We start from the raw sequence: 26,653 nt of genomic DNA, 5'->3' as shown, positions 1-26,653 counted from the left end.
AAGAGGGTCTTTCTGTGTTTGAGTCTCAGAGATAGTCTCTCAAAGTATATGGGTGGCAGAGATTTTTTTCTGGATATTAGTCGTCTTGGATTGTCTCTCTAGATATAAGGGATCTCAGAAGTGGTCATTTAGGTTTGAGGCCCAGAGAATATCTCTGGATGTGGGAGGTCTCAGATAATGTCTGAGTGTATGTGAGAGTCTCAGAAATGGTTTCTTTGGCTTTGCATCTCAGTGATGATCTTTCTGATATTGGATCTTCGAGATGGTTTTTCCTGAGTTTGACTCTCAGAGGACCTTACTACATAACAAATATTTTTTAAAATAGAAAAAATCAACAAAATCAATTGATTAGTTGAAAAAGTCTGAAAATATGTGCACTGTATTTCATTTGTGGACCTTCCCTTTCTGAAAAGGAATGGGGGGGGCGCTGTCTTCTTTGGAGCCATGCTTGCTCTTTATAATTTTGAAATATTCCCTTTAGATTGTTTTGTAGTTGGTTTTTCCATTTACATAATTGTAGCCATTGTATATTTGACTCTCTTGGCTCTGCTCACTTCTTTTTACATCACTTCATATAAATCTTTCCAAACTTCTCTGTATTCATTATATTCATGTATCACAATTTATTTAGTCATTTCCCAATCTGTGGGCAACTACTTCATTTTCAGTTCTTGGCTATCACAAAAAGTGCTGCTATAAATATTTTGGTATGTATGAAGACTTTATTTTTATCAATGATCCCCCAGCAGTGGGATTTTGAAGTCAATGTTCATGGACATTTTGATTTTTTTGTCCAAAATTCCAAATTGCTTTCCAAAATATTTACATTTATTCACAGCTCTACCAAAACCGATAGTATACCCATTTGCCATCAGTGCCGCCAACATTGTCCCAGCTCTATTAATAATTACCTATTTGGGGGCAGCTAGGTGGCGCAGTGGATAAAACGCCAGCCGCGGATTCAGGAGTACCTGAGTTCAAATCCGGCCTCAGACACTTGACACTTACTAGCTGTGTGACCCTGGGCAAGTCACTTAACTCCCATTGCCCCGCAAAAAAAAAAAAAAAATCAATGTGAATAATTACCTATTTGACCTCAGGCAGGCTACTTCGTTTCTTAGAGCAGGGCCTCAGTTTCCTCATCTGTAAAGTGGGAGTAATAGTACTTGTACAAAAGTGCTTTGGAAACGTTAAAGTGCTCTTGAAACATGCATTTTGTTGTTTCAGATTGGGAGTCAATTTAGAGCTCATTTTTGTTTTCTGGCTTGGGTAGGTTGGGCTAGTCTTAAGTAGCTATTATTGAGAAAGAAAAATGACAATGATGTGGGTCAAAAGATAAGATATATCTTACATGTGGTTGTCCTGAACAGTCATTTCCCAATAATGTCATTAATGGAGTATAACCAAAATCCCAGTAAAGCCACAAAACCCCAAGGTAATGGTTTTAAGTCATTACCCATTTATAACCTTGCTCCTGGAATTATGTGCTCCTTGTAACTCCATTTCACCAATCAATTAACAACCTGTCCTTAGCTGAGGTGTTTTCTATTCCCTTCTCTAGACTAGAAATTGAACAAATTCAGAAAATTATCTATTTAATCTATTTAAGACAGAGGATCCTTAATGAAGTTAAAGGAGAGTCTAGATGATGTTCAGAAGACACTCAAACTTCTTCCAGATTCATGCCCAAGAAGGGGACAAGGGAGATCAGTGGGAGAGCTCATCATAATTCCGGAGAAAACTTTAATATAATGGAAAAGAGAAAAGTATAGTAGAATGTTGAGTACTTACTTGTTCATTTTACACATTTTCTATAACTTTTATACACTGAAACCAATTCTACTAGGTATTTATCATAGTTGTTGAATGCTAGAACTAGAAGAGATTATAGAGTAGACTGTTAGATCTCCATGAGATCTTAAAATATAGAACATGGACTGTCAGGACCGGGAGAGAATTGATACTGTCAGAACTAGGAGGGTCCTTAGAATTCCCACCATAGTATGATATAACTAGAAGGCATGTCAGGGATCATTTGCTTCAACCATTTTATTTTTCAGATAAGTAAGCAGAGAGGCCCAGAAAGGAGATGTGACTACACACGGCCACAGACAGAGCCCTGATTTGAACCTAGGTCTCCTGTGAATGTCAGTTGACTTTTTGGCCATTATATTTATCATTTCATGTAGAATTCATATATTCCCCCAGATGTTCAAATGTAGTTTAGAAATTACAAATAAATGGTTGGATTAAAAAAATTTTAATCTGCAAGTGTCTTACAACTTGGATTATTTAATAAAATCAATTTGATTTATTAACAGTAATAACAGCTAGCATGTATGTAAGGTTTTGAAGTTTGCAAAGCACTTTACACAGTTTATCCCTTTTAATCATCACAAAGACCTTGTGAGGTAGGTGCTGTTATTATCCCCATTTTATAGGTGAGGAAACTGGGGCTGAGAGAGGTTAAATGACTTGTCCAAGGAGTCCCACAGGCAGTAAATATGTTAGGAAAGATTTAACCTCCATTTAAATGACTTTAAATGTTGCTGGGCTACTATGCTGTGAGTGTGAAACCTCACTATTACACAAACATTTCTATATTCTCTGTCATAACTAGAACTTCATTCTTGGGTGATGTTTTTATACATATTTCAACAATTTTACAAAATCAGAATCTTTCAACTTTGGCGATAGTGAGTTTTGACAGATTAAATCCAAGAACTCCTGAATTTTCAAAATTCTCCTAGAAAACAGGGTTTTTGTTTTGTTTCGTTTCTTCCTTGGCATGTCATTCTAATAACCTGATGACATAAAGAGTAGAAATACAGGGGGGAGCTAGGTGGTGCAGTGGATAAAGCACAGACCCTGGATTTAGGAGGACCTGAGTTCAAATCCAGCCCCAGGCAATTGACACTTACTAGCTGTGACCCTGAGCAAGTCACTTAACCCTCATTGTCCCACAAAAAAAGAAAGAAAGAAAGAAAGAAAGAAAGAAAGAAAGAAAGAAAGAAAGAAAGAAAGAAAGAAAGAAAGAAAGAAAGAAGGAAAGAAAGAAGGAAAGAAAGAAGGAAAGAAAGAAGGAAAGAAAGAAGGAAAGAAAGAAGGAAAGAAAGAAAGAAAGAAGGAAAGAAAGAGAAAAAAAAAGAGTAGAAATGCAATCCCCTGGCTACAACTCCCACCTTCTCCTCTGCACCAGAATTCAACATGTACATTGTGTGTATCCTTAGACCTCCGCTGCTAAAAAAAAAGATCCTTAGGCTTTTGTTCTTGTTTGGTAGCACTTTGTAGCTCATTCTTATGGGGAACTGCCCTGGCAAACTTCCTATTATCTACACTTACTCCTTTCAATGGGGCTTCTAGAACAGGCCTTAAATGATTTATGGTAGACTTTGCTGCCTTTTCTCATGATTTGTCAAACCTTCTGTCCAGCTGCCTTTGATGGGCAACTAATACATTCCTGTCAAGCCCTAATGCAGATGGAAGCAGTTCCAGAATTCAATAGCTAATGAGGTTCTATCAAATTAATTCTAATTACCTTCCTCTTTTTTCTTTCAGATAGCCTCTGAATATTTCTTTTCTAGATTAAGAAGTTTAATTAGGAATGTTTAGTTGGGCAAAGGATACATTTAAAGGGCATGTAGCAGATGTTAGTATCTGAAAGGCTATCGTGGTGCAAGAGAGATTCGTATTTTTAAGGAGGCAGGGATTTCTAGTCCATGAGAGGATCAGGCACTTCACATAGGAACTGGTACCTGAGCTGAACCTTGAAGGAAGAAGAAATCGGGGAGGTGGAGTTGAAGAGAGAGTTCATCACAGAAAGGAAGTGATAGCTGGTGTCAGTAAATTGGGGTAGGGCAGTGTAGGAGATGGAATGCTGAGTATGGGAAATAGACATGGCCATAACACAGAGTATGTTATTTAATTTGAAATAACTTAGATCCTTGGTCTCTCTATCTTTTTTTTGGTTTTTGTTTTTTTTTGGTGAGGCAATTGGGGTTAAGTGACTTGCCCAGGGTCACACAGCTAGTAAGTATTAAGTGTCTGAGGTCAGATTTGAACTCAGGTCCTCCTGAATCCAGGGCCAGTACTCTATCCACTGTACCATCTAGCTGCCCCTAAGCAACCAGGTCTTTTTCACACCAATAGTCTATAAATAATGTCTTTTCTATTCCATATTTGTACATTTGGGCACACTAAATTGGTCCCAGAAAACTATTCCTGATGAGTGGTCCCTTTTATTAGAGATTCATGTAGTCATTGACACTCCCTAAATTTTATAAAGTCAGAGAATTGTGAAGTGCTTTTCTGTGCCCCCCCCTTCCCCGCCGCCAAAAATATCTCTCTTAGAAATATAATGTAGGCTAGTACTGGTTGGACATCAATTCTCCCTTATAGCCCAATTCAAAGAGAAAATTCCAGGCAGGGTTGAATGAAGAATCTTTGCCCTCCTCAATTCTGCATACAAAGGTGACAGTCATGTCATGGGTATTGAAAGGAAGAAATTTGGGAGAAGTTTAAGTGCCAGCAAGTTGCTAGCAGGAGCTTCCTCTCCGAACAGCATTTTCAGTGCCACAGAAGTTTGGAATGAAAAGAGGACATGTATTTAGATGAATGATACTCAATTATCAAATTCTATTCATTATGTATGTTGCCTTTACCACTGTAGTTCAAACCACTTAGAATTGAAAGCCCATGGAAGTGTTCATTGGAATCATTAGAAGACGTGTCTGTTTCTAGGCTGCTTTGTCATCAGATAGTTAATTCATCGGGCAGCAATCTAAAGATTCACTTCAACTATCAGCTCTTCCAGGAGACCTTTCCTGGTCCCTCTAACTTGCTAGTGCCTTCCCTTTTAAGCAGGGGTATGCTGATACATGTTTTACAATGAGCTTTTGGGGGAGGGGAAGGGGGAGTTAATGTATTTAAAGCACACTTTTAAGTTTAATCTGCACTAATTACATTTTCTCCATCTCTTTCTTCAGTCAGTCAGTCAATTAGCATTTATTAAGCACCTCCTATCTACCAGGTTCTGTGCTAAGTGCTGGGGATAGAGAAAAGACAGTCCTTGCTCTCAGGGAGCTCACAGTCTAAAGGGGAAGACAGAGTATAAACAATTAGGTACAAACAAGTTATATAGAGGATAAATTTGAAATAGCCAACAGAGCAATCAATAGAACAATAAATATAGACCTTGATTTTTAGTGTCTACCAGTTTCCAAAATACACATGCTCACACTGCAAATTTAGCCTTTAGCTATTGCGAGTAAGTTGGAGTTAGCTCCAGCACCTCTGCCTTTAGGATTTCTTTCCATCTACTGTACTTTATTTTTATCTTGTGTGTTCTGATGTATATGTGTGTATGTATGTGTGTGTATTTATATGTGTGTTTTACATTCCCCCCCCCAATTAGAATGTATGCTTCTGGAGGGGAGGGGCTGTTTTTCCTTGTTTTGGTATCCCCAGTGTTTAACAGTGTCCAGCACACAGTAAGCACTTAATGAATGCTTGTTGATTGATTTGCACATTATTACAACAAGAGAGAAGCAGTAAAGACACATCATGGAGAGAATAACTGAACAGAGAAGATAGGAGCAAGGAGGGACCTTACAAAGTAGAACTCTGGTCCTGAATAGTCAACTCTCTTCTTGACATCTCCACCTGCATGTCCTGTCATCTGTGCTGTTTCTCATATGTGATACTCAATCACTGCCTATACCTGATGCCAGAAATAACTTTCCTCATTTCCACCGATTGCCTTGAACTCAGAGGGAGGGATTACCTTCCCTCTGAGACTTCCCCTAATTTATCCTACGAATGTCTTGTTTGTACATCATTTCATGTTGTCTCTCCCATTAGACAGCTCTTTGAGAGTAGAAGCTGGTTTTTGTTTGGTTTGGGTTTTTGCCTTTCTTTGTTTCCACAGGGTTTAGCACAGTGCCTGGTACATACTAGGCATTTTTAAGATGACGAGTTGACTGACGAAAACAAATGACAGTTGACTGACTAAAACACTACATTTAGTAGTATATAACCATACTAGACATTCTACTTCTGGGCATATGTACAGGCTTACCCCATCCCTGGAATTTATTCTCTTTTCATTTCTGCCTTTCATAATTCCTGTCCTACTTTGGGATTTAGCTCATCCATGATGCCTTCTCTCTTCCTCCTGTTTATTCTTTCCTTCCTCTGATTCCCTTGTATTTGTTGTTGTTGTTATTGTTGAGTCATTTCAGTTGTGTCTGACTCTTTATAATCCCATATGGGATTTTCTTGGCAAAGATCCTGGAGTGGTTTGCATTTCCTACTCCAGCTCATTTTTCAGAAGAAGAAACTGAGGTGAACAGTGTTAAGTAACTTGCCCAAGGTCACACAGCTAGTAAGTGTCTGAGACCAGATTTGATCTTGGGAAGATGAATCTTCCTGACTCCAGGCTGAGCATCCCTTGCATTTACTTATCTCTATATATTTTATATTCCTCCAGGAGAGTGTAAGCTTTTGAAGTCAGGGAGTTGCTTTGGTTTTGTTTTTGTGTCCTTAATGCCCAGCACAGTAACTAGCACAGAGTTGTTATAACTATGGGATGGAATTGAATGACTGAACTGGAAAGATTTTAAGAAAATAGAATGTCAGAGCTAAAAGAGAACTCAGGTACCATCTAGTACAGTATCATCTTACAAAAGAGGAAACTGAGGCTCAGAGAGGAAGAAGTAGAAACTGCCTGGGATCATAAAATGAGATAGTATATGGACTTGCATATATCAAGTAATTTTCCAATTTTGGTGAATTAAATGCTATCAAAATCTGCGAAACCATCTGCAAGTGTAGGTATTTGGTTGAAAGAATAGTAAGTGATAAAAGGTTAATGAGAAATTAATGACTATAGGATATTTCTGTGATGATCTAGAGTGTAATTCATTGAAGGCTTTACACACTGAATCAGTCCCAGAAAACTGTTCCTGATGAGTAATCCTATGCATTATAAGAAATGGTCCATTTTATTGGAGATTCATGTTAAGTCATTAACACCCCCTAAATTTTATAAAGTCATAGAATTGTGAAGTGTTAAGGGGCTTCGGAAGCAATCTAGTCCAATTTGTACCCGGACAGGCATTTCTTCGTTAGCCTGCCAAAGATGCAGTCATCCATTCTCCATCTGAAGACCTCCATCGAAAGGAAACTCACCAGCCCATTTCCCTTCTAGACAGCTCAGAACATGAGGAAATGTTTCCTTATATCGAGCTGGAATCTTTTCCTTCACATTCTCCACCCATCACTCTTAGTTTTTCCCTTTAGGGTGAAGCAAAACAAGACTCCAAGTCTCCTATTCTCCCATCTACACATGTCCAGTTCTTCTTCTTCCTTTTTTTTTTTTTTTTTTTTGGTGAGGCAATTGAGGTTAAGTGACTTGCCCAGGGTCACACAGCTAGTAAGTGTCAAGTGTCTGATGTCGGATTCGAACCCAGGTCCTCCTAATCCAGGGCCAGTGCTCTATCCACTGCGCCACCTAGCTGCTCCTCCCAGTTCTTTCAACACATCATGGCTCTGAATCTCCTCATTATCCTAACCTCCCTCCTTGTTGTAAGTGCTCCAGCTTATTGAAGTCTTTCTTACAATGCAGTATCTGGGACTGAGCACAATGCTTCAGGTTTGGTCTGACCAAACAGAGGATAACGAGGCCATCATGTCCTTGGCTTGTTCTACTTTTCTTCTATTCATGCCCTCTAGGATTGCTTTGGAGCTTCTGGCTGCTATATTACATTGTTACTTCATTTGAAATCACCAAGATCCCAGGTCTTTTCTCAATGAACGATCAATAAACAATGTCTTCCCATTCCATATTTGTACTTTGGGTTTTTAAAAAATGCTTTTACACCATATGTGTTTCCCAGTTATCCCTCCCTCCCACACACACACACACACACACATTACACTCCATCATAAAAATAACAAAACAATCTGATATACAACTATGATTGAGAGTATAACCACCACTTCTCACCTATATTCTACCCCCTCTCTAGCAAGAGGAAGGAAGGGCTTCCTTATTCAGATGAGTATCTGTACACAAAAGTTGGGCATTGCTTTTAATCTGAATTCCATTGTCTTTTAGTGTTTTCTTTATTTACATGATTGTAGTCCTTGTGTATACTACTTTCTTTATCAAGTATCAGTTTACACAAGGCTTATGTAAAGTACTGGCCTTTCTTATGTGGACATTTTATTTACTGAGAGGGGCAGAAAGAGAACATTTATGTGAGAAACACAGAGAAAAGTTGTTTGAGGAGAGATTGTTTTAGAAGCAACTCAATGTACTGACAGATGGTTGCGGGGCATTATTTCTCAGCAGGTAACATATATGGCCAGTTTACAGGACATGGACATTTATTGCTGGAAAACAGAATCAAAGAACTGTGGGGGACTATGGGGAATGTTGATTATTTGTGTGATATGTGACAGAAATATGGATTTGGGATTTGCTCATCTAAATAGGAAGCTGACCACTGAGGGGATAGGAAGTAACTCCAGTAGTGAGTAGTAGACCTATGTCTCTCCCTTCCTGTCCCCTGTGCATACATGTGCGCGCATGCGCACGCGTGCACACACACACACACCAGGGTTACCCTAGGACCCTCAGAATGGGCAACTGCAATGTAGTCACCCCCTATCCCCAGCCTGCCAGCATGAGTACAGTTAGGGTGAGTGAACTGGCCCTAGCCCAAGAAAAGAAACCCTGGAGAGAGTTGAGGGTAAATGTACCACAATATTCCATTATAGTCATACACCATAATTTGTTCATCTGTTCCCAGATAGATGTCTACTTTGTTTCTCATGCTTGTGCAGTTGATTTTTTAAAACTTGGTACCTGTGACGCTCCCTCCCTGTGTACCCAAGTCACTTAGCTTTTCTGGATTTCATTCTCCCCATCTATGAAAAGAGGGGCTTGGACTACGAGGCCTTTGAAACTCCTTCTGTCTATGAACCTGTGATCTTCTGATTTATAATTGTGGTACTAGCTAGCATTTGTATAGGGCTTTAAGGTTTTGAAGAGCACTTTATATATGTTATCTCCTTATGCGCTAACAATAATCCTGGGACATCAGTGTTATTATTGTCCTCATTTTTAAAATGAGGAAACTGAGCCTGATTGAAGTTAATTGACTTACCCCAGATCACACAGCTAGTAGGTATCTGAGGTAGAATTCAGATTCAGATCATCCTGACTCCCAAGTCCATGCACTTTGCCACCTAGCCACCTTTCAAAATTATCCCTATTAAATGTTATATTGTTGGCACCATCTGGGTGAGTTTTTTTCCAGCTCATTTCTATTATCCCATGAATTAGTGCTCCTACCCAGTTCTGTCACCAAGTATAATAGTATAAAAGGAAAAGACAAGAGGGCTCTGCATAGAGCCTTGGAGGGACATTTGTGGTTACTGGATGTGACTTGGATGAAGATCCAGTAAAATACTGAAGAGGAGCAGTTATGTGGGTAGAGAACCAAGAGAGGGTAGAATAGTGACATGAAGAACAAAAAAACAGGAGAGAGTATCCAGAAGAAGTGGGCAGTTAACCCTGTCAAAGGCTGCAGAGAGGACAAGAAAGATGAGGTTTGAGAAAAAGTCATTTGATTTGGTGATTAAGAGATCATTCATAACATTAGAGAGAACCATTTCTGTTGAATAATGAGGTTGAAAGCCAGACCACAGAGAGTTAAGAAAAAAGTGAGAGGAAAGAAAGTGAAGAACTCATTGAAGAAGGCCTCCTCCAGGAAGTCTGAAGAGATGCAGGGCTATAGATAGTGGGGATGAAGGGATCCATGGAGGGTTTTTTGAATATGGGGAGACATGGGCCTACTTGTAGGCAGTAGGGAAGCAGCCGGCAGACAAGGAGGTGTTGAAAGTTGAGACAGTAGGAACAATAGAGGGAACAATTAGCTGGAGAAAACAGGATGGAATGGGATTATCTATGAATGTCGAAGGGCTCACCTTAGCAAGGAGGACCACCTCCTCATGTGAGACAAGAATAAAGAAAGAGATAGTAATAGAAGGTGTCTGAGTGGTGCTCATTGGGGAGGAGGGGAGAAGAGGGAACAGAATCTCCCCACCCTTAACCCATCAGCCTGGCACTGCAAAAGTGCTCACGTGAGGCCTGCCCTGTCAGCAGTTCCACTCCCATGATCCCCGCAGCTGGTGACTGAAGGAATGGAAACTATTGAAAAATTAAACAGAACAAACCTCTCTATCACACCCTTCATTAATAATAGAGGGAACCATACATTAACATCATGGGCTTAGGGAGTTATTTACTGGGCATTTGATGTAAAGTGCAATGGGGTGTGCTTCAATTGCTGACTGGGAAAATCGGCTCAGCTCCTTTTAAATGTCAGATGTTTCTGAGCACTGTAATTACACTGCTCTCCACCCCACCCAAGTGGCATACCTGCAGTTGAGTCAAACGTATATTTTGTACATTTTTTTCTTTTTTTTTTTTTTCAGGGCAATGAGGGCTAAGTGACTTGCCCAGGGTCACATAGCTAGTAAGGGTCAAGTATCTGAGACCGGATTTGAACTCAGGTTCTCCTGAATCCAGGGCCAGTGCTTTATCCACTGTGCCAACTAGCTACCCCCTATTTTGTACATTTTTAAGTAGAATCTGAGAATCATGCTATTCCCTAGGTTTGAGAAAGCTTTCTGGACGTGTAGGATATCCACAAAGACTTCATGAAATTTTACCCTTTGTTTTTTCTTTTGTTCAAGGCTTTAAGCATGATTTCTATAGTTTTATTTTTCTTGATGCCTCTTGTATCACAGTCTTTTCTTTATGGAATGCTACCCTCTCCCACTGCCACCTCCTTGTAACCAACAGTTAAGCAAAAACCATGGATTCAGTGGCCTCCAGCAATGTAGGCAACATTCTGCTCTCATAGTTGCCATCTTCTCACCTGAGAAAATGGAAGGAAGGTTATTTCATTATCTAGTCTCCAGAACTATAATTGGCTTTTCCATTACTTTGAGTTTGAATTCCTTTATAGTGATTTTTAAAAAATTTATTGTAGTCATCATGTCTATTGTTTCCCTGGTTCTGCTGCTTCCCTTGTCATCACTTCACAGAAATCTTCCCACATTTCTTTGAATTCCTTATAGTCATCATTTCTTACTGCATAATAATCTTCTATTACATTCATATCTCACAGTTTATTCAGCCATTCTAGGAGTAGTTAGGTGGTGCAGTGGATAAAGAGCCAGGCCTGCAGTCAGGAAGATTAATTTTCCCAAGATCAAATCTGGCCTCAGACACTTACTAGCTATGTGACCTCGGCCAAGTCACCTAACTGTTTGCCTCAGTTTCCTCGTCTTTAAAATGAGCTGGAGAAGGAAATGGCAAACCATGTCAGTATCTTTGCCAAGTTGGACATGACTTAACAACAACAACATTTAGCCATTGCCCAGTTGATAGACATCCTCTGTTTCTAGTTTTTTACCTTCCAAGTGTTGCTGTGAATATTTTGTTTTGGCATTTTGTTTTTCTGTTTTTGACCCACCCCACCCTCTCTTCAGGTACATGTCCATTTCTATTTCTCTATTAAACAAATTCAACAAAAATTTATGAAGCATGTACTGTGTCCAAGACCTCCACTAGAGTCCTGCTGAGGCCTCACCATCCTGTGGAGGTGACCCTGGCTTCTCAAAGACTATGCATGTGGTGCAAATGCTATACTATGTCTTGCCAAGCTAGAAAAGCCTTGGGGGTGGCCCAGGGGGTGGAGGCTCAGAAGGATTGGCTTTCTGTTATCTGTGGGTCAGCCTCACTAAGTTCAGTGAGGCTCATCTCAAGGGTGGCCCTTAAGTGATGAAGTTTTTGGCCACTGAAATTCATGAAGCTGACTACCAGAATTTTGGAGAGAGGTTGAATTTAGTTGGTAAACACCAGCCTCAGCTCCGTGCTAAAAGCCCTTCAGACATTTCCAAGTTTCTTTCATGTTGCTCCTCCTTTCACATTCTACATTCCAGACCAAGGGGCCTGCTTCCTGGAATTAGCATTCCATCTCCCACCTCCAGGCCTCTGTACAGGCTGACCTTGAATTCCTAGAACACCCCCCTCTTCATCTCTGCTCTACCTTCAGAGCCTAGTGTGCATTGCCCCTTCTACAGGAAGGCTTTTCTGACAGTCTGCCTCTTTGGTTTTCCCTCCCTTCTTGAATTCTCTTCTATTTATTTATCTGCATAAACATTGTATCAGATAAAATGTGAGTTCCTTAGGACTTGGGACAGTTTCTTATTTTGTCTTTCCATCCTTCACGTCTAACTTAGTGCCTTACTAATTTTGAGGGTCAGAAGCTTCAATTTCATCAGTGACAAAGAACTCGATGTAAAACCTTCTTCTACAGGCTAACAACTCCTCTAACTTATAGTCATAGTTCCTGAGGACACTGAAATAGTGGGTAATTTGTCCTTGATAACACAGCTATGTGGCCCACTATTTTAGGCAAGTCCTAGCTATGCTTCACCTTACTTCTCTCCTAATCTCCCCATCTTTTTGCTAGCTTCCAAGCATGCGCCCTTCCTCCTCCTCAATAAGTTTTGGACCCCAAATCAAATGAGTTTTGCCATTGTTCCTGAAAGAGATATGCCAGTCTGCCCCCATAGGGTCCATTCACCCCTCACCGCTTCCCTATAACTTTCTGCACTAAAAGGCCTCTTCTAGGCCACCACTCCCCTATGTCTGTTTCTTCCCCTAAGCAACTTGAGAGTAAAGTTTGTCTTTGATTTTTACCTTTGTATCTCTAGGACTTAGCACAGTTCTTGGCTTATAGTAAATGTTTAATGAATACTCTTCTATTTATTTCTATTCATTTACTTATTCAAAGTTATCCCTTGAACCCATGTCTTCCTAACACCAACGGCATTGGTTACTACATTGAACCTGAAGTCAGGAAGACCTGAGTTCAAATCCTGATTAAGACATTTGCTAGTGGGAGCAGCTAGGTAGCACAGTGGAAAAGGTACCAGCCCTGGATTCAGGGAGACCTGAGTTCAAATCTGCCCTTGGATACTTGATACTTACTAGCTGTGTGACCCTGGGCAAGTCACTTAACCCTCATTGCCCTGCAAAAACAAAACAAAAAGACATTTGCTAGTTATGTGATTCTTGGCAAATCATTTAATTTCTATTTGCCTCAGTTTCCTCATATGTACAATGAGGATAGTAATAGCACCAGCTCCTAGGGTTGGTATCAGGATAAAATAAAATAATATTTGTAAAGTTTTTTATAAACTTTAAAGTACTCTATAATGCTTACTACTGCTGTTGCCACTGAAGCCACCACTGCTAGTACTGCTACTACTAACCCCTATACCACACTGTCCTCGTAGAGCAGGCACTTAATAAAGGCTTATTGAATTAGTTAAGAGAAAGTGACCAGTGCATTTATGTTTGTCCATCTTTGAAGCATTAATGGAAATGAAAGGCTTTTGCTACCTGTTGGATATGATGTATACAAAAATAAGCATAATGCAAGTTAGCATATGTTGGAGGCGCTTCTATCTATCTATCTTTCTTTTTTTTTTTTTTGCAGGGCAATGGGGGTTAAGTGACTTGCCCAGAGCCACGCAGCTAGTAAGTGTTAAGTGTCTGAGGCCGGATTTGAACTCAGGTACTCCTGACTCTAGGGCCGGTGCCCTATCCACTGCGCCACCTAGCTGCCCCAGCTTCTATCTTTCTTGTTTCCTTTAAATAAGGTATACTCCTCTAGAGCTGTACTTAAGTCATGGGTCTCATCACACCAGGTGTCAGTGTTGCCTATGAAGTCCAATTTACCTCCTAGTATTTACAATGCTGGCTCATCTTGCTTATTGAATTAACTTTGGACATGTGTCTAGACATTCAGACTGAGTTTGGCTATTGTCTTGTCTCTTGTATTTTTGTCTCCTGTGAACTTCTGGGTGTCTCAGCTGTCATTCTTCTTCCTTTTAGCTATTCTTTAGGGCTAGTTTTATAGATGTATACAGAGGCAATTTTCTTGATCCCAAACTCTATCCTTTTTATCTTAATGCTCTTTTGATTAGATTTGCAAGATACCAGACAAATGCATTCTTACCAGTCTTTGTTAAGTACTGGACAGGAGTCTGTAATGCCTGGATTTAAATCCAGTATCAAGAAATCCAAATCTCATTCTCAAACACTACCTTCCTGGGTTGTTCACTTGCTATATCTGGACACTATCTATCTGACAAGGTACAGGTCAAATGAGATTTTTTTTAATAAAAAAAATTTTAATTTTTAAAAGATCAAATAATATAATGTTTATAAAATGCTCTATAAACCTGCAATCAATCAGTCAGTCACCAAGCATTTATGAAGCTACTGTGCATCAGGCCCTATGCTAGGTGCTGAGGATACAAAGAGAGAAGTACAATAGCCCCTGCCCTCAAGGAGGCTACATTCTGATGGGGGGGTGGAGAATGGGGTGTGGTGAAACCATGAAAAACCTCATTTAAGATGGGACCTTGGTCTGAGCAAACCAAGGATTCCAAAAAGTAACAGTGAGAAGGGAGAGTATTCCAGGTGTGGGGCACAGGAAGTACAAAGGTGCAGAGATGGGAGATGGAAGGCACATCATGTATGAGAAACAGCAAGTTGGGCCAGTATGGCTGAATCAAAGAGTATGAGGAGGGCAGTGAGATATCAGATAGGAAGAGTACAGGTTATGAAGTGCTTCAAATGCTGCCAGAGTTGTTTCTGTTTGATTCTAATGGCAAAAGGGAGCCATTTGTGTCTATTGAATTGGGGGGTGGGACGCAGCACAGTCAGACCTGTGCTTTAAGACAATCACTTGGGAAGCTGGAGGAAGGGTGAATTAGAGTAGGGAGATACTTGATACTTGATACTTGGGGAAACCAACTTTGAGGTGAGTGCTTGGCCCAAGTGAGAACTGATTAAGGCCTTAACTCAGAGTAGCTGCTTGAGGGCAGAGAAAAGGAAGATGTTACGGAGACAGAAATAACAAGATTTGGCAACTGACTTGATCTGATTTGAAGGCTGAATTGAGGATGACCAAGGTTGTAAACCTCAGAGACTGGAAAGATCGTGATGCCCTGGACAGAAATTGGGAAGTTTAAAAGTGAAGTGGGTTTCTCCGGAAATATGAGTTCTTTTGTGGACACTAAAGTACTATGTATATGTAAACTGTTATTGTTTCTAAATTGTGCATTATGTGTATTGATCAATTTTAAGAATTGTACTGAAATCTTTACCAATGAGATGTTCTTAAATAGTATTCTAAATCTTCTTTGCAAATTCCTCTTCACATGTTGTATTTCTATAGACAGTGCTGCATTTATCCTAAACAGGTTCTAAAAATCTAATTATTCCATTCCTGAGGCCCAATCCAAATTTGTTTTTAAATTGCTTTAAGCAAAATCATTTAGAAATGTTATGGGGGGCAGCTAGGTGGTGCAGTGGATAAAGCACCGGCCCTGGAGTCAGGAATACCTGAGTTCAAATCCGACCTCAGACACTTGACACTTATTAGCTGTGTGACCCTGGGCAAGTCACTTAACCCCCATAGCCCTGCCAAAAAAAAAAAAAAAAAAGGAAATGTTATGGTTGTTTGAATCATCCCAGTGCTACCAATTTGGTTTAGTCCCTCATCATGTCTTCCTTAGACTATTACAGAGCCTCTTCACTGATCTCCCTGTCTCCAGTGTCTCTATTCATAAGATCACATAAGTATACAGGTGGAAGGGACTTCAAAAGACATGTAATTCAGTATCCTTATTTTACAGATGAGGCAACTGAGGCCCATGAACAGTAAGTTCCTCACCCAAGGTCAGACAGATAAACAAAGGCTCAGAAGCAGGATTTGAATCTATATCTCTGATCCCAGAGCCAGTTCTCTGTATCATGCTTCCTCAGTTGCTGTTGTCTCCTTCCTATTCCTATGGGCAAGTCTAATCACCTGTGTCACTTCTCTCCTCTTCCCCACAAAGCTTTTGTGGCTGCCTGTTATTGATAAGATAAAATAGAAACTCAGCCAGTGATCAAGGATCTCTCAAATCTCTTTCTAATCTATCCTTTTGGGCTTATCTCACATTGGTCCTCTTCATAAACTCTGTATCCTCATCAAACAAGACTGACCACTATTCCCTGACCTTGTCCTAACTTGTCTTGCCTCTGTACAACTACTCATTATCTCCCATGTCTAGAATGAACTCTCCCACCTCTTAAAATGATTTCAAAAAAATCCTGCAGGGGCAGCTAGATGGCACAGTGGATAGAGCACCGGCCCTGGAGTCAGGAGGACCTGAGTTCAAATCCAGCCTCAGACACTTAACGCTTATTAGCTGTGTGATCCTGGACAAGTCACTTAACCCCAAATGCCTCACTAAAAACAAAATTATTTCCATTCTTGAGGTCCAGCTCGGGTACTAGCTTCTCCTAAAGTCTTCTCTTATCTCCATCCTTCCTCCATCTCTCTAGAAGTGGTCCAGCTCTTCTTTAATCTCATGACATTTTACTTAGACTCTTCTTCATGTTCTTCCATGAATTCAGAACTAGAAGAGTCATTGAGACTTAGAAGCCCAGGTCATCCGCTTCCATATCCAGCAATATTTTCACTTAACCAAACAATTGATTAGTGCTAACTGATATGTATTCCCTGGGAAAGGAAAAGGGAAGAACTTTCTCCTTGTCCCCCTGCTGATGTTTCTCTTTTAGTTAAGGGGGAAATTAGAGAATAGCAAGTAGTGTCCCAGCCCCAGTAGCCGTAAGCTAACCTGAGTGCTATGGCCCACAAAACTTCCTTGGCAGCCACTTTCCAAGTCTGTGCATTGGGAGCAGAATGGAGTCTCTACAGAGAAATTCCAAAGACCCTGGGAGATATTGGGTCTGCCTCCAACCTACTGAGATTACTGCTATACAGACCGAGCTTGGGGAGGTGAATTTTACCTTACCATCTTAATTCTTGAGGAGTTATTGATCAATACCTGCTGTTGACTTGCCTGCCTGCTTTCCACCAGAAGAAGACTGAGATCAATAAGGGGCAGCATAGTGCAGTGAAAAAAAAGCATTGGATTTGAAGTCAAAGGGCCTGGCTTAGACTCTCAGCTCTGCTTCTTTTTGACCCTGTTCCCTTGGGCAAATTTTCTGGGGGCATCTCCCTTACTCGAATGGCAGCCTGTTGAGGGCAGAGACTGGTCCTTCTTCATATTTGTACCTTTCTCAGCACCAGGCAGAGAGTAGGTGTTTAATAAGTGTCTGTTCATCTGAATTGAACCATGTTATAAACAAAATACTAGCTTCCTTATATTAAAATATCTCTAAGAGTTTCTTTATTTTCATAATTCACATATAAATCTCACTAAATTTTAGACCCTATCATGTTGTAAAGAAGTAATGTATTTTCTCATGCTTCAGCAAAAGATGAGTCTTTTCCTTAGACAAATATCATCTTTGGATTTGGGATAAAATAGCTTCTCCTTTGAGAATGTAAATTATGCATCAAGTGGCTTCATTAAAACATGAAACCTTGTTACTATAAAATCACAGAAACTCAGAGCTCCAAAGGACCTCAGAGGACATCCAGCCCAAGCTTGACTTCAAGCAGATATTCCCCTCTACATTAACCCCAACAAGTGATCACCCAGCTTCTGCTTAGAGATGGCCACTTGATTTAGAACTCTCTGGTTTATGAGGCAGCCCAATTTACTTTGAAGTAACTTGAATGATTAGGATATATCTTTCCACTAAGGCCAACTTTGCTTTTCTCCAACTGCTACTCATTGCTCTTAGTCCTTCCCATCAGAGCCAAAGCAGAAAAGTCTAATCCCTCTTCTGCAACAGGCCTTCAAAGTCTTGAAGACTGCAGTCCTCCCCACCCCCTAGCCCTCTAAGGTTCTCTTCTCTAGGCTGAACATTTCCAGTTCCTTCCACTGGTCCTCACATGGCCTAGCAGCCTGTTGTTTAGCCATTCAAGTGGACTTCCTTTGAATGTACACCAGCTTGTATGGTGTCCCCTCTGAAAGAGGAAGAGTCATGGCTCACATCTTTATAATGCTTTATGGTTTTTATTGTTCATTCGTTTCAGTTGTGTCCAACTCTTCATGACCTCACATGGGGCTTTCTTGGCAGAGACATTGGAGTGGTGTGCCATTTCTTTGTCCAGCTCATTTTACAGATGAGGAAACTGAGGCAAACAGGGTGAAGTGACTTGCCCAGGGTCACACAGCTACAGTGTCTGAGGTTGCCCAGTTTATTAAGCACTTTCATTATGACAGTCCTTTGAGGTATATCATGCAAATATTATCCCCATTTTTGTGGACTTATAGTCAAGACAACAAGAATTTCTTAAAGCACTTCCTATGTGCCAGGCATTGTGTTGGTGCTAAACACTGGAATCACAAAGAAAGGCAAAAAATAGTCCCTGTTCTCAAGTAGCTCCGCAGTCTAATGAGGGAGACAACATGCAGACACTTGTGTACAAACAAGATCTATACAAGTTGGAAAAAAATAGGACAAATTGGAGATAATCTTAGGGGAAAGGCACTGACATTAAGAGGAAATAGTGGGGCAGCTAGGTGGCGCAGTGGATAGAGCACTGGCCCTGGGTACAGGAGGACCTGAGTTCAAATCCAGCCTCAGACACTTAACACTAGCTGTGTGACCCTGGGCAAGTCACTTAACCCCAATTGCCTCACAAAAAAACCAAACAAACCAAAAAAAAAAAAAAGAGGAAATAGCTTCTTGCAGGAGGTGGGACCTTGTCTGGATCCTGAAGGAAGTCAGGGAAACCAGGGAATAGAAACTCATAGAGATGAAGTATCCTGCCTATGGTCACACAGCAAGTCAATGTTAGAATTAGGATGTAAATATCAGTTTTCCAAATCACTGTGTCATATGACCTTTACTCCATACCTCTCATTCACTAGCTGAAAAAAAGAATTTGGTGCCTACTATGTGCCTACACTGTCATAGGTACTTTGCAAATATTATCTCATTTGATCCTCACAACAACCCTGTGAGTTAGGTACTATTATCCTCATTTTACATTTGAGGAAACTGGGGCAAATAGAGATTTAAGTGTCTTGTCCAGGGTCACACAACTAGTTAAGTGGCCAAGATCTGCCTGGAGCTTGAATCTCCCTGGCTTCTGGCCCAAGTGTGTATCCTTTGTACTACCAAGTTATATCCTGTGTAACAAAGAATTTTGAAATAGAAAAAAAAAAAACAACAGTTAAGCAAAACTAACCAACATAGCAACCAAATCTGATATTGCAGGCATTGTTCTGTACCCATTTTCTCCCACCTCTGCAAATAAGGGAGGGAGGTAAATTCTTATAGTTCTTCTTTGGGGCCAAGATTGGTCTTTATAATTTCACAGCATTCAATTTCAATTTTTGTTGTTATTTCCATTGATACTGTAGTAGCTGTTGTGTTTGTTTTTCTGGTTCTGCTTGCTTCCCTTTGCAGAAGTTCTTGAGGACAGGAATTGTCTTGCTTCCATATGTATTTGTCATATCTCCAATCCTTAAGCTAGCATCTGGCACATAACAAGTGCTTAATAAATGCTTTTTCATTCATTCATTTTTCATTCATTACATTCACAACTTGTTTACCTATTCCCCAATCACTGGGAATGTACTTTGCTTCCAGATCTTTGCTACTACATCAAGTACTGCTGTGAGTATTTTGGTATATGTGGAACAGACAGTTCTTTTTAACATTGACCTGTCCTAGGTCATTTTCATACAAACTGCTTCCTGGTCGCACCAATAGTCAACAGTAAATAGTTTTAGGCAGAATATTGCTCAGCAGGCAAACATGGGGAGGGGAGTCAAACCCCAAGCTAATATTCTGTACAATTTGGAGCCCTCTATCTCTTGAAGATTTGGCTAGCTTTGTTAAATCAGCATATTTTTTTCTTGCTGATTATTGCAGCTGGAGCATCTAAGTTGGGGATGGGGTAGCAGAAAGAACAATTGTTCCTTACAAAGCTCTGAAAAGGTCTAATGTCATCAGCGTAATATCATTGCAGCTATGAGCATCTGGAGGACCTTGCCCCCATAGAGAATCCCACTTTCATTGGGACTGTGCTACCCACTCTCCATGACTTCAGTGACCACCTTTAGCAAGCATAGATCTTCTGTTTTATGCTTCTCTTAATGATCATAATCAGAGGGTTATTGAAAAATCCCACTTCTATGAAATCCTTCAAGGTAACGGGCATACTATTGACATATGCATGAAAGACAACAGGTCAGAAGAGTCTATAAGGCTGAGTTTTGCTCTAATGAATCACATAATTTTTATCATCAACCGAAGGATTTTGCATCATCTAAATACTTTGTAATGAATTGTATGTTTATAAAAGATATCATCTACTGTGGAATATTAGTTATGAAAATCATCCTGTTCCTTTCTTATACCACCATCAAGGATGTCATAGGTTATACTCAAAACTTTTATATACATGGGAAAGTAGACATAAAGGTCAGCCATTATTAATATTTTCAGTTACCTTTTTGGGGTATAATAATCATACCTTTGGATTCTTCCTCTCTTTCAGAAGTCTGGAAAGTAGATCTCTCAATGCCTTAAATATTGTCACTTCCAGCATGGATCCCCTCTATCTAGTTTGGCTGTTTTCTCATCTTTGTTTTCCTCAGTGCTATTTCCATTCCCTTACAAATTCTTGTTAACTTGACTCAGCACATCGGGGACTATAAAATTAGACTCTAGATATGATGACTGCACTGCCCTTGATATGTTATAAAAATCTTTACAGATCTTTTCCATTTTTTCTTTTGTTTATTGTACTACTTCCAGTTTTATCCTGGAATGTCCTGGGCATGATTTTGCTTAGTTTGCTAGTTAGGTTTCTTAGCTTTTCCCTCTACTGTGCCTTAGTATTCTGTGAAGCAATATTTTCACCATATTTCTTTAGAAAATTTTATAAGTGAGTCTATATTCTAACTCACTGTTGCCCTCGGTTGCCACATAGCTCCCCTTGGAACGGATAGCAAGTATTTACTGTATGAGGCCATTTCTAGGCTCTTTTGAATTATTTACTATTGCAACTGATTTGCATCAGTAATTTAAAAAAAATAAATTGTTGTAACCAGCATCAATGTCAGTCCTCCAGTCAAAACCCCTTTTTTTGTTTCAATACCTTATTTAAATAGGTCAGATTAGAGTTGTGTATTTTAATTACATAACTGTTTCCCCCATTTTATTAATTTTGATTTTTAACAAACCCATTGTATGACTACATGCAGATGATTTAGTAATTATCCCCAAGAAAGTAATGAGTCATTTCCTGTCAGCTAAAATTTCATCAATTTCATTTTTGTGATGTTAGTCTTCACCATGTCTAATATCTTTTGAATCCTTTTTCAAAGAAAATAATCTTGATATATAGAAATGAAGCAAATGTGTAGTCTCTGAGTCTTTGCCCTTTCTCATTTCTTACCCTTAAACCATATTTTCCAAAAAAAAAATTTGTCTACTGCCCATGCTCACCTTTGCATTGAAATAACTGAGTATCAAAGTATATGCTACTTTAATTTGGAGAGTCTTCTCAAGTTCTTCATGTATTTTCTCTATCTCCCTTATCGCCTACCCTCATTATCATCATGGTGGTCTTTTTGAAAATGCTCATAATGAGCATGTTATTACAAGATGACCAAATATCCTATAAAATTTTGTTTCTTCTTTCCTTCAGACATACAAGTATCTGTCATCTGCTTTATATGTCAATCCAAGAAGAACCTGTGATTCCTCTTTTGTATTTAGCCACAACTTCCTTTTATTTTATGGTTTTATTTATAGTGAGAGTGTCAAAATCTATTTGATTAATTTCCTCCAGTCATAGGTCCACTTGTTGGTCACTGGTCAGGGATATCATATTTAGAGTCCCAATAACCAAGTTTAAAGGTGGTCTAAAAGCTATATGAGTCTTAGCACCCTCTTTTTCAGTTTTCTGTCACTCCTTCACTACTGCTGGAGAAACAGAAGGGGACCACAATAGCACTGAGGATTATTTTGTATCTTTGTCCCATGCATTGCCATGAATAAGGAATTCATCACTAAGTGGTCAGCCTACTGGTGATGAGCCATGGAAAACAGACACTCTGACTTGGCCATACTTAACATTTTCTCAGCATGGTAGAACCTGCCAGAGCTTGCCCACCCTTGACATACATAGCCTTTGAGAGTTTTGTGTTATCTTCATACCATGAGGCATCAGAGTGGGACTTTGCTAGTTAATTACTGTTTCACAAATGACCGACTGAATTATTGGATGTTCACTTTTTCCAGATTGTCTAGAACCAAGCCCAGTCTGTATCTCAGCCAACCACTCTAATAACCCATATGCTAATGTTTACTTCTCTATGATCCATATGGTTATACATGCTTTAAAAGTACAATATCTGATTCATAGACCATGTGGGACTTCAATTGAGGCAGCAAGTGACAGTGACAAGGAAATGAGATATTCCTCAGAGCAGTTTAAAATATTTCAAAGGATGGGACTACAGTAATTCAACATTCCATTGATTGAGAGGCAGTTGGCATAGTGGAAGGAGCAGTGAAATGGCTCTCAGGAGACCTGAGTTTCAATACAAGCTCTGTCTTATTGTATGATCCTGGACAAGTCATTTCCCCTCTAGGAGCTTCAGTTTCCTTATCTGATAAAATAAGATGGCTGATGGGGCAGCTAGGTTTTGCAATGGATAAAGCACTGGCCCTGGATTCAGGAGGACCTGAGTTCAAATCTGGCCTCAGACACTTGACACTTACTAGCTGTGTGACCCTAGGCAAGTCATTTAACCCTCGTTGCCCCTGCAAAAAAAAATAAAATAAAATAAGATGGCTGAACTAGGTAGTCTCTTATAGTGCTAATATTCACTGTTCTGTGTTCTAAGCTTTCTTTTAGCTCCAGCATTTTATGTTCTAAGGTCCCTTCCAACTTTAACATCCTATGGTATATGGTCCATTCTAGTTTCTAAGGTTCCTTCCTTCAGGCTCTTAGAGCTATGAATCTATAATTCTTTAATTCACCTGACCACCCTCATGGTCAAGAGAATGTGGAGGGAAAGAGAGAAAAAGGAGTTTTTCCTCTCCTCTGTGCAAACTACTCCCAATATGCTGAGCCCCAAGCCAAGAGTTAATCTCAATTTTTATACCAAAAGGTACTTAAAAATTTTCAACAAAGACTCCAGTGAGCACAAAATATTTGCTTTTCAGAGATCCGGCAAAAACTCTAACAAAGAATTCATTAAGAAGACCAAAAATGTTAATATTTTAAGCCAGGACTGTGCTTGTTCTGTTCTGTAAAATTACCACATGGTTAGTGGTATGAATGTTCATTCCTGAGCTTTGTGTTAATAGAATCACACTCTAAATGGGAAGGGACCTCAGAGGTCATTTCCAGGGTAGTAGGGCCCCTCCTACAAGCACAGCAGATAGTCTAACTGCCTTATGTTATTGAATCATGGTCCCTGACCTTCCCCTGGCAGGCCATATGGTGGTTCAGCCCTTTTCTGCTTCTTCTCAGAGATGGGAACATTTTAGCCTACCCTGCCACATGGGGGATACCTCTTCATAGAGAAGCAGCCTGTTGACTTACCTGGATTCAAATCTTGGTTCTAACACTTCCTTGTTGACTCACTTTTAATAAATTACTTAACTTCTCTGGGCCCCAGTTTACTTCTTTGTAATATGGTGATGGTACTCACTACCTTCATAGGATCTTTTTGAGGATCAAGTGAGATGAGATATTGTGTCTGTGTGTGTGTGTGTGTGTGCGTGCACACACACGTGCGCACATGTGCATAATGTGCTTTGCAAAATTTGAAGCACTATAACATGTGAACTATTTGTAAAATGATCTTTTGACCTCCTTCAACTGGCCTTCCAATAACACTAGTATGCTTTCCTTATTCAGCAATTCCTTTTAGGACCAGATAGAGATTTTGCTGGCCTTAATAGCTCTTATGAAATTACCAGCTTTCTATAAACTAGCAGTTCTCAGAAGCTCACCCTTGCTGCCTAGCAATAAAATAAACCCTAGACTAGGAGTCAAAATATCTGAATTTTAAATGCATTTTTTCCACTTATTAGCTGGAACTTTGGAAAAGTTATTTTCCATCCCTAGTAGGACCTACCAGAGCTTGTGCCCTTTGGGTTTTGCCTTCAGGAATCCATTGTTGTTGTTTGTCCTTCTTTCTTGAAGAGGACCATGACATTGGGAGGTGATGGCATGACTTGCAGTGAGGGAGGGTTGTACAAAGTCACCAACCTCACTCTCTCCTCCAGAGCCATCTGGGTCCAGTGGCAAGATATACAACAGGACAACTCGAGATGGCCCTGGACTTTTGAGGCAATTGGGGTTAAGTGACTTGCCCAGGGTCACACAGCTAATAAGTGTCAAATGTTTAAAGCCGGATTTGAACTTGGGTCCTCCCAACTCTAGAGCCATTGCTCTATCGTTTGCACCATCTAGCTGCCCCATTGTCACCTCCTATTACAAAGAAGCATTAGTGGAAGGCTTGAGTCAAAGAGACTATATCCATGTGCTGAAAATACTCCTCTTAATTTGGTTAAGCGTAAGAAGTGCCCAAAGCAGTAGGGTTCTTTTTTTAATTTGTGGGTTTGCAAGGAAATAAAGTTTCATTAGTGGAAGAAGCTATTATATAACTTCAATTCTGACTGCCACATTTCAGTAAGGATTTTAACAAGTTAGAATATATCCAGCGGAGAGTGACAAGGATGGTTAGGGACCTTGAGAACATGTTATGTGGTAATTAGTTGAAGAACTGAATATATTTTGCCTGGATCAATCAACAGTAATTTATTAAGTGGCTCCTATGTGCCAGACACAATGATGCCTAAGAGAAGACTTGAGAAGGAAATGATCCTTTCTTCAAGTTTTGAGGGTCCGTTATGAGGAAGAAGGATTAGACAATTTTTTCTGCTTACCTCCAGAGAACAAAACTGGGAGCAAGAGAGGCAGATTTAGGCTTTAACAATTAGAGAGATCCAAAAATACAATGGACTGCCTTGAAAGATTGTGCACTGCCTATTACTGGTGGTCTTCTAGGGGAGGTTAGATGACCACGGTTAACCAGTTGTTTGGGATTCTTGCTTGGAGTAAAGGTAGAATGAGAGAACCTCCTATGTTCTGTTGAATTCAGGATCTCTAATCCCATCAGTGGCCATTTTTATTTACATTTCTTACAACTTATTTTTTTCAAATCAGAAATTTCCCCAAGGGGCCTCCCCTTTTGTCATCCAGGACCTCCCTGCTAGCTAATACTGCAAGGCTTCTTCATTTCTGTGCCTTTAAAAATCTTTTCCTTACGACCTAAACAAGATCAATATGGTTCCAAACTGTAAGTCCAATATTTCCTTCTCATATGCTCTGCATGTCCCAGGAAGCAATTTTAGGGAGCCAAGCTCTTTTGCTGCATTAGGAAAACTGCTTTCCATGATGACAAGAGGCATATGAACAGAAAGGAGATTTGGAAAATAGGACCAAAGGGTTTCGAACTGGAAAAGAGCTTAGAAATCATCTGGTCCAAAACTTGCCTTTTACCAAAAAAGGAACAGACACAGAGAAGGCAAGGTATTTATCTAAGGTTGCGCAGATACTGAGATTTGAATCCTGGTCTTCTGAAAACAAATCCACTATGCTATTTTGTTGTTGTTGTTGTTCTCTATTAGGAAAATCATTTTAAAATAGCAACCAATGATAGTAGGATTCCTGAAAATGGAGAAGAAAATGGACAAAGAAACTAGAAGTCAATTTCTGTCCTCTATGACTTAAGAATTAATTTGCACGTGCACACACACACTCACACACACACACACACACCAGTGGGAAAGACTTTTTAGCAGCAAATATAGAGCAACAGATTTAGGAGCTTTAGTAGTTGAGAGGCTTCAGGGTACCAAGAGCTGATTTCTTCTTAGGATATATTAATATTAGCCTTGAAGGAAGTGATAGTTCTGCTGTAGTCAGTCAATAAGCATTGATTAAACATCAACTATATAGCAAGTCCTACTGTGAAAAGGGCTGGGAATACAAAGAAAGGCAAATGACAGTCCCTGCCCTCAAGAAGCTTACAGTCTAATGGGGGAAATAATATGGAAATGACTCTATACTAACAAACTTTATGCTGGACAAATTAAAAATAATCAATAGAGAGAGAATAGTAGAATTAGGGGGGAGGAGTATGGGGTCAGGAAAGACTTCTCATAGAGAATGGCATTTTAGCTGGACTTTGAAAGAAGCCAGGGAAACTAACAGTCAGAGATAAGGAGGGACTGAGAGCTAAACCCTCCCTTGTGACAAATAAATAAATAAATAGTAAAAACATCCAACATAGAAACCTTATCTGACAGGGTACAGAATATCCTATTCTAGTAGTTCCCCATCTCTCAATTATGAGCCAGGAAGTATGGTTTATTATCTCTTCTCTAGGACTTTCATTGATTTTTCTATTATTCAGAGTTCAATGTCCTCTGTATTGAGTTCTTTCATTTATGTGATTGCAGTCATTTTGCATATTTTTTCTTGGTTCTTATTTTTGTACATACAAATCTTCCTATGATTCTCTTAACTCTTATTCACCATTTCTTTCTATA

At 39.7% G+C, this 26,653-nt stretch overlaps 1 protein-coding gene across 1 annotated transcript in view; it reads left to right on the top strand.

Moving 5' to 3' along the window:
• Positions 1–26,653, top strand: part of VAT1L (vesicle amine transport 1 like) — a 113,097-nt gene that overhangs the window by 20,193 nt on the left and 66,251 nt on the right. The gene's annotated exons all lie outside the window — the stretch shown is intronic.

Source organism: Dromiciops gliroides, chromosome 2 (assembly GCF_019393635.1).
Source record: "Dromiciops gliroides isolate mDroGli1 chromosome 2, mDroGli1.pri, whole genome shotgun sequence".
In the NCBI taxonomy this organism is placed as follows: Eukaryota; Metazoa; Chordata; class Mammalia; order Microbiotheria; family Microbiotheriidae; genus Dromiciops; species Dromiciops gliroides.
This window is presented reverse-complemented; position numbering and strand designations above follow the sequence as displayed.